The sequence below is a fragment of the Oncorhynchus masou genome, chromosome 29, assembly GCF_036934945.1.
Source record: "Oncorhynchus masou masou isolate Uvic2021 chromosome 29, UVic_Omas_1.1, whole genome shotgun sequence".
Classification (NCBI taxonomy): Eukaryota; Metazoa; Chordata; class Actinopteri; order Salmoniformes; family Salmonidae; genus Oncorhynchus; species Oncorhynchus masou.
In genome coordinates this window covers 47,710,218-47,722,933 of record NC_088240.1, presented here as the reverse complement: position 1 = coordinate 47,722,933, position 12,716 = coordinate 47,710,218, and the positions used below count along the sequence as shown (strand labels likewise).

Genomic DNA, 12,716 nt, shown 5'->3' with positions numbered 1-12,716 from the left:
TATTTTTTTTTATTTATCTTGCTCCTTTGCACCCCAGTATTTCTACTTTGCACATTCATCGACTGCACATTCATCTACTGCAAATCTACCATTCCAGTGTTTTTAATTGCTATATTGTATTTACTTCGCCACCATGGTCTATTTATTGCCCTACCTCCCTTATCTCACCTACTTTGCTCACATTGTATATAGACTTTTTTCCTACTGTATTATTGAATGTATGTTTGTTTACTCCATGTGTAACTCTGTGTTGTTGTATTTGTCAAACTGCTTTGCTTTATCTTAGCCAGGTCGCAGTTGTAAATGAGAACTTGTTCTCAACTTGCCTACCTGGTTAAATAAAGGTGAAGTAAAAATAAATATATATATCAACTGAGCTACGAAGGAGCACGTCGACATCACTAGAATGATGACAAGCAATTTTAACAGATTCTAAAGGAATCATAGAATTCCAAACTCATTTCTATGGCAACACAGTTGTCAATTTTGTAAACAATCAATTTCAAACGTGTGTTGCCAAGACACATCTAACCGACATTCTATGGAACATTTTGTGTGCGAAAACAACAACTTCAGTTTGCTGCTGACAACAAACTTGATTGATTTTTGAGACCTGAGATAGAACAATCGACTGGAAAATGCCTGGGTACTTTTCAGGACTGGCGGAGAGAGTGCGTGGACGTCGGTGTCCTACTGCATCGGCAGGTTGTTCAAATTCATTTGTGGCTTGTTTTTCTTGTCTTTTTCTGTTTTGCAGGGTTCATGGTCGTCGACAGGTGGACAGCGATTTCGAAGATGAGTTTAAAACTCTTATTTTACTACATTTAACAAAGTCATTATAATTTGCGCAATGTTGTGTATTTCTATCATTCAGACATGGCAAAAATGCTTGTGCTCGAGATGTTGTAGCTAGCGAGCTTGCTAGCTAACATTAATGTTAGTAACTGTTGCAAAGCGATTGACTTTTGCTACCTAGCTAGCTAGTATTAGCAATCTTGCTACGTTTTATGTCCTAACAATAGTTTATTTTATATTCCAATGTTCCTCATTTTAGAAACAACTGTCCTGGATGAGGTCCAGTTGGATGTGCCATTGGATGATGTGCCAGATGTTCCACAGCTGCCAGTCCTCCTTGATGTCCAGAATGCTGCTATCATTCTTGAGGATGTGCCAGATGTGCAGACTATCCTTGTGGTACAATATTCTGAAAGTTTGGGGATTTATGTTATAAAAATATCCCAGATATTCAAGTTGTGTCCCTTTGACATGAAACAAATCTCTTGTCTGCTTTCTGCTTTAGGAGGCCACTGGCAATTGGCTGTTGATTCCAACTATGGGCCTGTTGTGATCAGGGTAAGAGACCCCCCCACACACACACAGTGACATCACGGTTACAATGTTTACTGTTTCCAACATGAATGTATTGAAATGTGCAGAACAATGCTGGTCTGGTGGTTAAAGCTTGGAGAACTTTCCAGTTCATCAGCCTCATCACCTACATCTGTGGGGGATCCCAGGTATATGTCTTTGTAACTACCTAATCCTAATCTACATTGTCAGTCATTTGATCTTGATGGAAATGTGTCACAGCAATTGCTGAAGTGGTTTTGTTGATGTTGTCTTGTTGTTTATCTCAACAGCAGGTGGTGGTGAGGATGCACCACGTGAGTAGGGTGGGAGGCCTGGAGACTCAAATGATGTGGGCCATCTCTAAGGAGACAGCCAGGCTTAGTTCGGAGGGCATCCTCTACTGTGCCACCAAAGTGCAGTCATCACTTGGATCCAGGTAACACATAAATACTACTGAAATAGTGTTAGATTAGGCTTTTCTTCACTTATTCCATTTGGCCTTAACATGTATTCTCTCTCTGTCAGTGTGTGGCTGGCAGGGTGACCCACTATGCTTCTCACTTCCCACACGAGACATCTGTGGACATGACACTTGGCTGCTACCAGGTAAATAAACTTTTTCCTATGTATATGGACTAGATATTACTGGGCATTTTTGCATTAGATTTGGTGTGTTTTCTAATAACGTGTGTGTGGTAAACAGGTGTGTTGTGTGTGTTTTGAGCAGCTGACTGATGTCTCAGTGGTGTACGCCACTCTCCACATGGGGCTGGACGGGCTTCTCTCTTCAGCGTGGTCGGAGGCTGCCTCTTTCTCTACGCCTACCACTCAGCAGTTCACTGACCCAGAGCCAGAGGGCCACAACTGCTATGAGGTCAGACGTTACACACACATATTATTGACTAGGAGCATTAAGATCCTTCCATTGATCGATTGTGTGTTATGTCATTGCACTGGTCACTGATTTTGAATGCTTGTTTTGTTGTCATAGGGCTAGGAGGAGGACCTGCTGTCTGAGGAGAGGGAGGTTCCTCTGCTAAAGTGAGTTCCTCTAAATGTCATTGTAGTCTGGGCTTGTCAGATGCTGAAGGATAGTGGGCATAATGCTCTTATCCCCATTGACTCTAATGGTTGACATGCTCCATTCCCTCCCTTTCACAGCCTCTACCTTACTACCAGGAGAATGGAGGACATCGCCCTGAGGCTCGTCTCCCTGCGTCAGGCCTTCCCTGTGAGTGGACCCACTTTTCTTTTTCTCTCTGTGACTTCTTGTTTTGTCTCCTAGAGGAAGATGTCTCACCCTAACTCTTTCCTAGACCCTGCTTGGTTCCACTCTGAGCAGGAACCATCTGTTTGTGGCGGGAAAGGTCGTCCTGGGCACACTGGTTCAGGCCAACCACATGGTAACTCACTAACTGCCACGCCCTGGTCTTAGTATTCTGTGTTCTCTTTATTAGTTTGGTTAGGCCAGGGTGTGACATGGGTGATTTATGTGATTTGTTTTGTCTAGGGGTTTTTGTAGTTTATGGGATTGTGTTTAGTTAAGTATTATAGGTAAGTCTATGGTTGCCTGGAGTGGTTCTCAATCAGAGGCAGGTGGTTATCGTTGTCTCTGATTGGGAACCATATTTAGGCAGCCATATTCTTTACGTCTCTTGTGGGTGATTGTTCCTGTCTCTGTGTTTTGCACCAGTTAGGACTGTTTTCGGTTTTCCACGTTTTCTTATTTTGTATTATACATTGTTCAAGTTATCATCTTCATTAAAGATGTTTATAAATAACCACGGTGCGTTTTGATCCGTCTCTCCTTCACCAGAAGAAAACCGTAACAGAATCACCCACCACAACAGGACCAAGCGGCGTGGTGACAGGCAGCGGCAGCAGGAGCAGCGAAGTCAGGACTATACGACTTGGGAGGAAATAGACAGGTGAGCGGTCGACCCAGGGAGAGTGCCGGAGCCCGCCTGGGATTCGCTGGAGCAGTGCGAGGAGGGTTATAGGAGAATGGAGTTGGAGAGACGAGCACGGCGGCGTTGATGGAAGCCCGAGAGTCAGCCCCAAATATTTCCTGGGGTGGCACACAGGGAGTATGGCGAAGCCAGCTAGGAGACCTGCGCCAACTTCCTGTGCTTACCGGGGGGCTAGAGAGACCGGGCAGGCACCGTGTTATGCTGTGGAGCACGGGTGCATAGCCCGGTGCGGTACATACCAGCTCCGCGTATTGGCCGGGCTAGAGTAGGCATCGAGCCAAGTCTCATGAAGCCGGCTCTACGCATCTGGTCTACTTGGGCCGGCTTACATGGCACCAGCCTTACGCATGGTGTCCCCGGTTCGCCTGCAAGAGCTCCAGCGCGCCTGCACGGTCCGGTCTATCCAGTACCACCTCCACGCACCAGCCCTCCGGTGGCAGCTCCCCGCACCAGGCTTCCTGTGCGTGTCCTCGGCCCTGTACCACCAGCACCACGCACAAGGCCTACAGTGCGCTTCGCCTGTCCAGCGCTGCCAGAGGCTTTCTCCTCTGCAGCGCTGCCGGAGTCTCCCGCCTGCCCGGCGCTGCCGGAGTCTCCCGCCTGCCCGGCGCTGCCGGAGTCTCCCGCCTGCCCGGCGCTGCCGGAGTCTCCCGCCTGCCCGGCGCTGCCGGAGCCTCCCTCCTCCCCGGCGCTGCCGGAGTCTCCCGCCTGCCCAGCGCCATCGGAGCCGCCAGTCTGCAAGAAGCCGCCAGAGCCGCCAGTCTGCAAGGAGCCGCCAGTCTGCAAGGAGCACGCCAGTGCCGCCAGTCTGCAAGGAGACCGTCAGTGCCGCCAGTCTGCAAGGAGCCCGCCAGTGCCGCCAGTCTGCAAGGAGCCCGCCAGTGCCGCCAGTCTGCAAGGAGCCGCCAGTGCCGCCAGTCTGCAAGGAGCCGCCAGTGCCGACAGTCTGCAAGGAGCCGCCAGTCTGCAAGGAGCCGCCAGTCTGCAAGGAGCCCGCCAGTGCCGCCAGTCTGCAAGGAGCCGCCAGTGCCGCCAGTCTGCAAGGAGCCGCCAGTGCCGCCAGTCTGCAAGGAGCCGCCAGTGCCGCCAGTCTGCAAGGAGCCGCCAGTGCCGCCAGTCTGCAAGGAGCCGCCAGTGCCGCCAGTCTGCAAGGAGCCCGCCAGTGCCGCCAGTCTGCAAGGAGCCCGCCAGTGCCGCCAGTCTGCAAGGAGCCCGCCAGTGCCGCCAGTCTGCAAGGAGCCCGCCAGTGCCGCCAGTCTGCAAGGAGCAAGCCAGTGCCGCCAGTCTGCAAGGAGCCCGCCAGTCTGCAAGGAGCCCGCCAGTGCCGCCAGTCTGCAAGGAGCCCGCCAGTGCCGCCAGTCTGCAAGGAGCCCTCCAGTGCCGCAAGTCTGCAAGGAGCCCGCCAGTCTGCAAGGAGCCCGCCAGTGCCGCCAGTCTGCAAGGAGCCCGCCAGTGCCGCCAGTCTGCAAGGAGCGCGCCAGTGCCGCCAGTCTGCAAGGAGCCGCCAGTGCCGCCAGTCTGCAAGGAGCCGCCAGTCTGCAAGGAGCCGCCAGTCTGCAAGGAGCCGCCAGTCTGCAAGGACCCGCCAGTGCCGCCAGTCTGCAAGGAGCCCGCCAGTGCCGCCAGTCTGCAAGGAGCCCGCCAGTGCCGCCAGTCTGCAAGGAGCCCGCCAGTGCCGCCAGTCTGCAAGGAGCCGCCAGTGCCGCCAGTCTGCAAGGAGCCCGCCAGTGCCGCCAGTCTGCAAGGAGCCGCCAGTGCCGCCAGTCTGCAAGGAGCCGCCAGTGCCGCCAGTCTGCAAGGAGCCGCCAGTGCCGCCAGTCTGCAAGGAGCCGCCAGTGCCGCCAGTCTGCAAGGAGCCGCCAGTGCCGCCAGCCTGCAAGGAGCCCGCCAGTGCCGCCAGCCTGCAAGGAGCCCGCCAGTGCCGCCAGCCTGCAAGGAGCCCGCCAGTGCCGCCAGCCTGCAAGGAACCCGCCAGTGCCGCCAGCCTGCAAGGAGCCCGCCAGTCTGCAAGGAGCCCGCCAGTGCCGCCAGTCTGCAAGGAGCCCGCCAGTGCCGCCAGTCTGCAAGGAGCCCGCCAGTGCCGCCAGTCTGCAAGGAGCCCGCCAGTGCCGCCAGTCTGCAAGGAGCCCGCCAGTGCCGCCAGTCTGCAAGGAGCCCGCCAGTGCCGCCAGTCTGCAAGGAGCAAGCCAGTGCCGCCAGTCTGCAAGGAGCCGCCAGTCTGCAAGGAGCCCGCCAGTGCCGCCAGTCTGCAAGGAGCCCGCCAGTGCCGCCAGTCTGCAAGGAGCCCGCCAGTGCCGCCAGTCTGCAAGGAGCCCTCCAGTGCCGCAAGTCTGCAAGGAGCCCGCCAGTCTGCAAGGAGCCCGCCAGTGCCGCCAGTCTGCAAGGAGCCCGCCAGTGCCGCCAGTCTGCAAGGAGCCCGCCAGTGCCGCCAGTCTGCAAGGAGCCGCCAGTGCCGCCAGTCTGCAAGGAGCCGCCAGTCTGCAAGGAGCCGCCAGTCTGCAAGGAGCCGCCAGTGCCGCCAGTCTGCAAGGAGCCGCCAGTCTGCAAGGAGCCGCCAGTCTGCAAGGAGCCGCCAGTGCCGCCAGTCTGCAAGGAGCCGCCAGTGCCGCCAGTCTGCAAGGAGCCGCCAGTGCCGCCAGTCTGCAAGGAGCCCGCCAGTGCCGCCAGTCTGCAAGGAGCCCGCCAGTGCCGCCAGTCTGCAAGGAGCCCGCCAGTGCCGCCAGTCTGCAAGGAGCCGCCAGTGCCGCCAGTCTGCAAGGAGCCGCCAGTCTGCAAGGTGCCGCCAGTCTGCAAGGTGCCGCCAGTCTGCAAGGAGCCGCCAGTCTGCAAGGAGCCGCCAGTGCCGCCAGTCTGCAAGGAGCCACCAGTGCCGCCAGTCTGCAAGTAGCCGCCAGTCTGCAGGAGCCGCCAGTGCCGCCAGAAGCCGCCAGTGCCGCCAGTCTGCCAAGGAGCCGCCAGTGCCGCCAGTCTGCCAGGAGCCCGCCAGTGCCGCCAGGATCTGCCAGTCAGCCCGCCAGTGCCGCCAGTCTGCAAGGAGCCCGCCAGTGCCGCCAGTCTGCAAGGAGCCGCCAGTGCCGCCAGTCTGCAAGGAGCCGCCAGTGCCGCCAGTCTGCAAGGAGCCGCCAGTCTGCAAGGGCCGCCAGTGCCGCCAGTCTGCAAGGAGCCGACAGTGCCGCCAGTCTGCAAGGAGCCGCCAGTGCCGCCAGTCTGCAAGGAGCCGCCAGTGCCGCCAGCCTGCAAGGAGCCGCCAGTCAGCCAGGAGCCGCCAGTGCCGCCAGCCAGGAGCCGCCAGTCAGCCAGGAGCCGCCAGCCAGCCAGGAGCCGCCAGTCTGCAAGGAGCCGCCAGTGCCGCCAGTCAGCCAGGAGCCGCCAGTCAGCAAGGAGCCCGCCAGTGCCGCCAGCCTGCAAGGAGCCGCCAGTGCCGCCAGGGATCCGCAAGGAGCCGCCAGTGCCGCCAGATCCGCCAGTCAGCCAGGATCCGCCAGTCTGCCAGGAGCCCGCCAGTGCCGCCAGTCTGCAAGGAGCCGCCAGTCTGCATGGAGCCGCCAGTGCCGCCAGTCTGCTAGGAGCCGCCAGTGCCGCCAGTCTGCAAGGAGCCGCCAGTGCCGCCAGTCTGCAAGGAGCCGCCAGTGCCGCCAGTCTGCAAGGAGCCGCCAGTGCCGCCAGTCTGCAGCCGCCAGTGCCGGAGTCTGCAAGGAGCCGCCAGTGCCGCCAGTCTGCAAGGAGCCCGCCAGTGCCGCCAGCCTGCAAGGAGCCCGCCAGTGCCGCCAGCCTGCCAGGAGCCACCCGCCAGAGCCGCCAGTCTGCAAGGAGCCGCCGCCAGTGCCGCCAGTCTGCAAGAGCCGCCAGCCCGCCAGTGCCGCCAGTCTGCCAGGAGCCCGCCAGTGCCGCCAGTCTGCCGGAGCCCGCCAGTGCCGCCAGTCAGCCAGGATCCGCCAGTCAGCCAGGATCCGAGTGCCGCCAGTCTGCAAGGATGGCCAGAGCCGCCAGTCAGCCAGGAGCCGCCAGTGCCGCCAGTCAGCCAGGAGCCGCCAGTGCCGCCAGTCTGCAAGGAGCCGCCAGTGCCGCCAGTCTGCAAGGAGCCGCCAGCCAGTCTGCAAGGAGCCGCCAGCCGCCAGTGCCGCCAGTCTGCAAGGAGCCGCCAGTGCCGCCAGTCTGCAAGGAGCCGCCAGTGCCGCCAGTCTGCAAGGAGCCCGCCAGTGCCGCCAGTCTGCCAGGAGCCGCCAGCCGCAAGGAGCCCGCCAGTGCCGCCAGCCTGCCAGTCAGCCAGTGCCGCCAGCCAGCCAGAAGCCGCCAGTGCCGCCAGCCTGCCAGGAGCCCGCCAGTGCCGCCAGCCTGCAAGGAGCCCGCCAGTGCCGCCAGTCTGCCAGGAGCCCGCCAGTGCCGCCAGCCTGATCGGCCAGTGCCGCCAGCCAGCCAGGAGCCCGCCAGTGCCGCCAGTCTGCCAGGAGCCGCCAGTGCCGCCAGCCAAGGAGCCCGCCAGTGCCGCCAGTCTGCAAGGAGCCCGCCAGTGCCGCCAGTCTGCAAGGAGCCAGGCCAGTGCCGCCAGTCTGCAAGGAGGATCCGCCAGTGCCGCCAGTCTGCAAGGAGCCCGCCAGTGCCGCCAGTGCCGCCAGTGCCGCCAGCCAGGAGCCCGCCAGTGCCGCCAGTGCCGCCAGTGCCGCCAGTCCAGGAGCCGCCAGTCAGTCCAAGGAGCCCGCCAGTGCCGCCAGTCTGCAAGGAGCCCGCCAGTGCCGCCAGTCTGCAAGGAGCCCGCCAGTGCCGCCAGTGCCGCCAGTCTGCAAGGAGCCCGAGCCGCCAGTCTGCAAGGAGCCGCCAGTGCCGCCAGTCTGCAAGGAGCCCGCCAGTGCCGCCAGTCTGCAGGAGCCGCCAGTCAGCCAGGAGCCCGCCAGTCTGCAAGGAGCCCGCCAGTGCCGCCAGTGCAAGGAGCCCGCCAGCCAGGAGCCCGCCAGTGCCGCCAGTCTGCCAGGAGCCGCCAGTGCCGCCAGTCTGCAAGGAGCCGCCAGTGGAGTCTGCAAGGGAGCCGCCAGTGCCGCCAGTCTGCAAGGAGCCTCCAGTGCCGCCAGTCTGCAAGGAGCCCGCCAGTGCCGCCAGTCCAGGAGCCCGCCAGTGCCCAGTCTGCAGCCCGCCAGTGCCTCCAGTCTGCAAGGAGCCGCCAGTCAGCCAGCAAGCCAGTGCCGCCAGTCTGCAAGGAGCAAGCCAGTGCCGCCAGTCTGCAAGGAGCCCGCCAGTCTGCCAGGAGCCGCCAGTGCCGCCAGTCTGCCAGGAGCCGCCAGTGACGCCAGTCTGCCAGGAGCCCGCCTTTGCCGCCAGTCTGCCAGGATCCGCCAGTGCCGCCAGTCTGCAAGGATCCGCCAGGAGCCGCCAGTCTGCCAGGATCCGCCAGCCGCCGCTGCAAGGAGCCGCCAGTCTCAGCCAGGAGTCTGCCGCCATTGCCGCCAGTCTGCAAGGAACCCGCCAGTGCCGCCAGGAGCCGCCAGTCAGCCAGGATCCGCCAGTGCCGCCAGGATCCGCCAGTGCCGGATCCGCCAGTGCCGCCAGTCAGCCCGCCAGTGCCGGCCATCAGCCAGGAGCCGCCAGTCCGCAAGGAGCCGCCAGTCGCCAGCCCAGGAGTGCCGCCAGCCTGCAAGGAGCCCGCCAGTGCCGCCAGCCTGCAAGGAGCCCGCCAGCCAGCCTGCAAGGAGCCCGCCAGTGCCGCCAGCCTGCAAGCCAGTGCCGCCAGTCTGCAAGGAGCCCGCCAGTGCCGCCAGAGCCGCCAGTCAGCCAGGAGTGCCGCCAGTCTGCACGGAGCAGGCCAGTGCCGCCAGTCTGCAGGAGCCCGCCAGTCTGCAAGGAGCCCGCCAGTGCCGCCAGTCAGCCAGGAGCCCGCTGTGACGCCAGTCCTTTCAGTCCAAGGAGCCAGTGCCGCCAGTCTCAGCCAGTCTGCAAGGAGCCCGCCAGTGCCGCCAGTCTGCAAGGAGCCCGCCAGTGCCGCCAGTCTGCAAGGAGCCCGCCAGTGCCGCCAGTCTGCAAGGAGCCCGCCAGTCAGTCTGCAAGGAGCAAGCCAGTGCCGCCAGTCTGCAAGGAGCCCGCCAGTCAGGTGCCCGCCAGTGCCGCCAGTCTGCAAGGAGCCCGCCAGTGACGCCAGTCTGCAAGGGCCCGCCTTTGCCGCCAGTCTGCAACCCGCCAGTCAAGGAGCCGCCAGTGCCGCCAGTCTGCAAGGAGCCGCCAGGTGGACCGCCAAGAGCCGCCTGCCGCCAGTCTGCAAGGAGGCCAGTCTGAGCCGCCAGTCTGCCAGTGCCGCCAGCAAGGAGCCCGCCAGTGCCGCCAGCCTGCAAGGAGCCCGCCAGTGCCGCCAGCCTGCAAGGAGCCCGCCAGTGCCGCCAGCCTCCGCCAGTGCCGCCAGTCTGCAAGGAGCCCGCCAGTGCCGCCAGTCTGCGGCCAGGAGTCCGCCAGTGCCGCCAGTCTGCAAGGAGCCCGCCAGTGCCGCCAGTCTGCAAGGAGCCCGCCAGTGCCGCCAGTCTGCAAGGAGCAAGCCAGTGCCGCCAGTATTGCAAGGAGCCGCCAGTGCCGTGTTGCAAGGAGCCCGCCTCTTTATTATTCTGCAAGGAACCCGCCAGTGCCGCCAGTCTGCAAGGAGCCGCCAGTGCCGCCAGTCTGCAAGGAGCCGCCAGTCTGCAAGGAAACGCCAGTCTGATGCCGCCAGTGCAAGGAGCCGCCAGTTTGTTTTGTCTAGGGCCGTTTTTGTAGTTATGGGATTGTGCCACCAGCCAGTCTGCAAGGAGGCGCCAGTGCCGCCAGTCTGCAAGGAGCCGCCAGGTCTGCAAGTCTGCAAGGAGCCCGCCAGTGCCGCCAGCCTGAGCCCGCCAGTGGTTCTCAGCCTCAGGAGGCAGTGCCGCCAGTTGCAAGGAGCCCGCCAGTCAGTCTGCAAGGAGCCCGCCAGTCAGTCTGATGCCGGGAAGCCCGCCAGTATCTGCAAGGAGCCGCCAGTCTGCAAGGAGCCCGCCAGCCACCAGTCTCAGTGCCGCCAGTCTGCAAGGAGGTGCCTCTTCTGCAAGGAGCCCGGTGAGTCTGTCCAGTCGCTGTTTCTGCCCGCCAGTGCCGCCAGTCTGCAAGGAGCCCGCCAGTCTGCAAGGAGCCCGCCAGTGCCGCCAGCCAGTGCCGCCAGTCTGCAAGGAGCCGCCAGTGCCGCCAGTCTTCTGCAAGGAGCCGCCAGTGCCGCCAGTCTGCAAGGAGCCGCCAGTCTGCAAGGAGCCGCCAGTGCCGCCAGTCTTGGATCCAGTGCCGCCAGTTGCAAAGCCCGCCAGTAGTCTCATGCTTCAGTCTGCAAAGAGTGCCGTTTGCATAAGGAGCCCGCCAACGCAAGTCTGCATTTTGGTGCCGCCAGTCTGCAAGGAGCCGCCAGTGCCCCAGGAAGGAGCCGCCAGTGCCGCCAGTCTGCAAGGAGCCCGCCAGTGCCGCCAGTCTGCAAGGAGCCGCCAGTTCTCTTCAAGGAGCCGAGTCTGCAAGGAGCCGCCAGTCTGCAAGGAGCCGCCTGCCGCCAGCCTGCAAGGAGCACGCCAGTGCCGCCAGTGCCAGTGCCGCCAGCCTGCAAGGAGCCCGCCAGTGCCGCCAGCCTGCAAGGAGCCGCCAGTGCCGCCAGCCTGCAAGGAGCCCGCCAGTGCCGCCAGCCTGCAAGGAGCCCGCCAGTGCCGCCAGCCTGCAAGGAGCCCGCCAGTGCCAGTCTGCAAGGAGCCCGCCAGTGCCGCCAGTCTGCAAGGAGCCCGCCAGTGCCGCCAGTCTCCCGCCAGTGCCGCCAGTCTGCAAGGAGCAAGCCAGTATAGGGAGTGCCGCCAGGCCAAGTTCATCAGAGGCCAGGTGACTTTGTGGACCTTTGCCGCCAGTCTGAGTGAACCCTTCCAAGCGGAATGACATTGAAAGGGAGCCGCCAGTCTGAGGCAAGTGCCGCCAGTCTGCAAGGTTCATGCAAGGAGCGCCAGTTGCAAGGACAGTCCTCAGTCTGCCGCCATTGCCGCCAGTTCCAGCCAGTGCCAGTCTGCAAGGAGCCCATAGTGCCGCCAGTCATCACAGTAGCTGCCATCAGTATGCCGCCAGTCTGCAAATCAGTTTATATTTTCTCCAAAGCCGTGTTTTCTGTCCTAGATCCATCAGCCTGTGAAGTGCCGCCAGCATGATAGTGCCGATGAGCCCGCCAGTGCCGCCAGCCTGAGGAGCCCGCCAGTGCCGCCAGCCTGCAAGGGCCCGCCAGTGCCGCCAGTCTGCAAGGGCCAGTGCCGCCAGTCTGCAAGGAGCCCGCCAGCTGCCGCAGTCTGCAAGGAGCCCGCCAGTGCCGCCAGTCTCAAGGAGCAAGCCAGTCCCTGATGGTGGTAAGCCGCCAGTGACGCATCTTTGCCACAGTGGTACATGTCTTTTGAAAGTCTCTCAGTCTGCAAGGAGCCCGCCAGTCTAGCCGCAGTTTCCACTTAAATTGCGCCTTAAATTGCTCTATTCTCGCCAGTGCCTTTTGCAAGGAGCCCGCCAGTCCCAGTCTGTGCCGCCAGTCTGCAAGGAGCCGCCAGTGCCGCCAGTCTTAGCAGCCGCCTGGTGCCGCCAATCTGTGGAGCGCCAGTCTGCAACGCCAGTCTCCTGCCATCAGTGCCGCCAGTCTGCCTTCCTGCCCCAGTCTGGTGCTGCATGGAGCCATGCCGAGCCAGAGCCAGCTGACATAGTACAGGAGCCGCTGATCAATGTAAGAGTCAAGAGCCGGTTAGCCTTCCAGTTTACTCAGCCATATTCTTAGTCGGCCAGTAGCCTAAGAGCTTTTATTTATTCATGGTTAACCAGTGGCCTTCCAGCCAGGAGCCGCCAGTTTTAGGGGAGTATTCCTAATTCAGTCAGGAGCCTCCTCTTGATAAGCTAGTAACTCAGAGACATTTTCTATGTGTTGTCAGCCAGGAGCCGCCAGTGCCGTGTTCTCTTCAGGAGCCAGAGCCACCAGTCAGCAGGATGATGGCTCAGGATGCAGTAGATGACATGTTTGGCCAGCAGCTGGCCAATGCCACTTTAACGCCAGTCTCCAGGATCCGCCTTGAGCCGCCAGTCAGCCAGGATCCGCGAGAGCCGCCTCAGCCAGATCCGCCAGGATCCGCCAGTCAGCCAGGATCCGCCAGGATCAGTGATTGTGATCCGCCAGTCCTCTGCCAGGATCAGGGCCAGGATCACTCCTTTCTCCTCAGCCAGGATCCGCCAGTCTTCCGAAGCCAGTCTGAGGACTTGAGCCCCAGTCTTTGGATGAATCCACCAGTCAGCCAGGATTGCCAGAGCCATCATCCTTTACAGTCCCCATTAATTTAATGTATTCTCTGACCCTTGTTTTCTCTCCCACAGGATTCTTGCTAAGGAGGTGACTGCGGGAGTGGGGTCCACGTCCACCCAAGA

The 12,716-nt window shown here is 61.3% G+C and overlaps 1 long non-coding RNA gene across 1 annotated transcript; it reads left to right on the top strand.

Moving 5' to 3' along the window:
• Positions 1-570: 570 nt before the first annotated feature.
• Positions 571-2,582, top strand: LOC135521205 (uncharacterized). The gene is made up of 8 exons (XR_010452507.1): positions 571-1,194; positions 1,301-1,353; positions 1,437-1,517; positions 1,641-1,786; positions 1,876-1,956; positions 2,078-2,224; positions 2,342-2,391; positions 2,512-2,582. It is a non-coding gene; the product is annotated as an uncharacterized LOC135521205 (long non-coding RNA).
• The last annotated feature ends 10,134 nt before the right edge of the window (positions 2,583-12,716 follow it).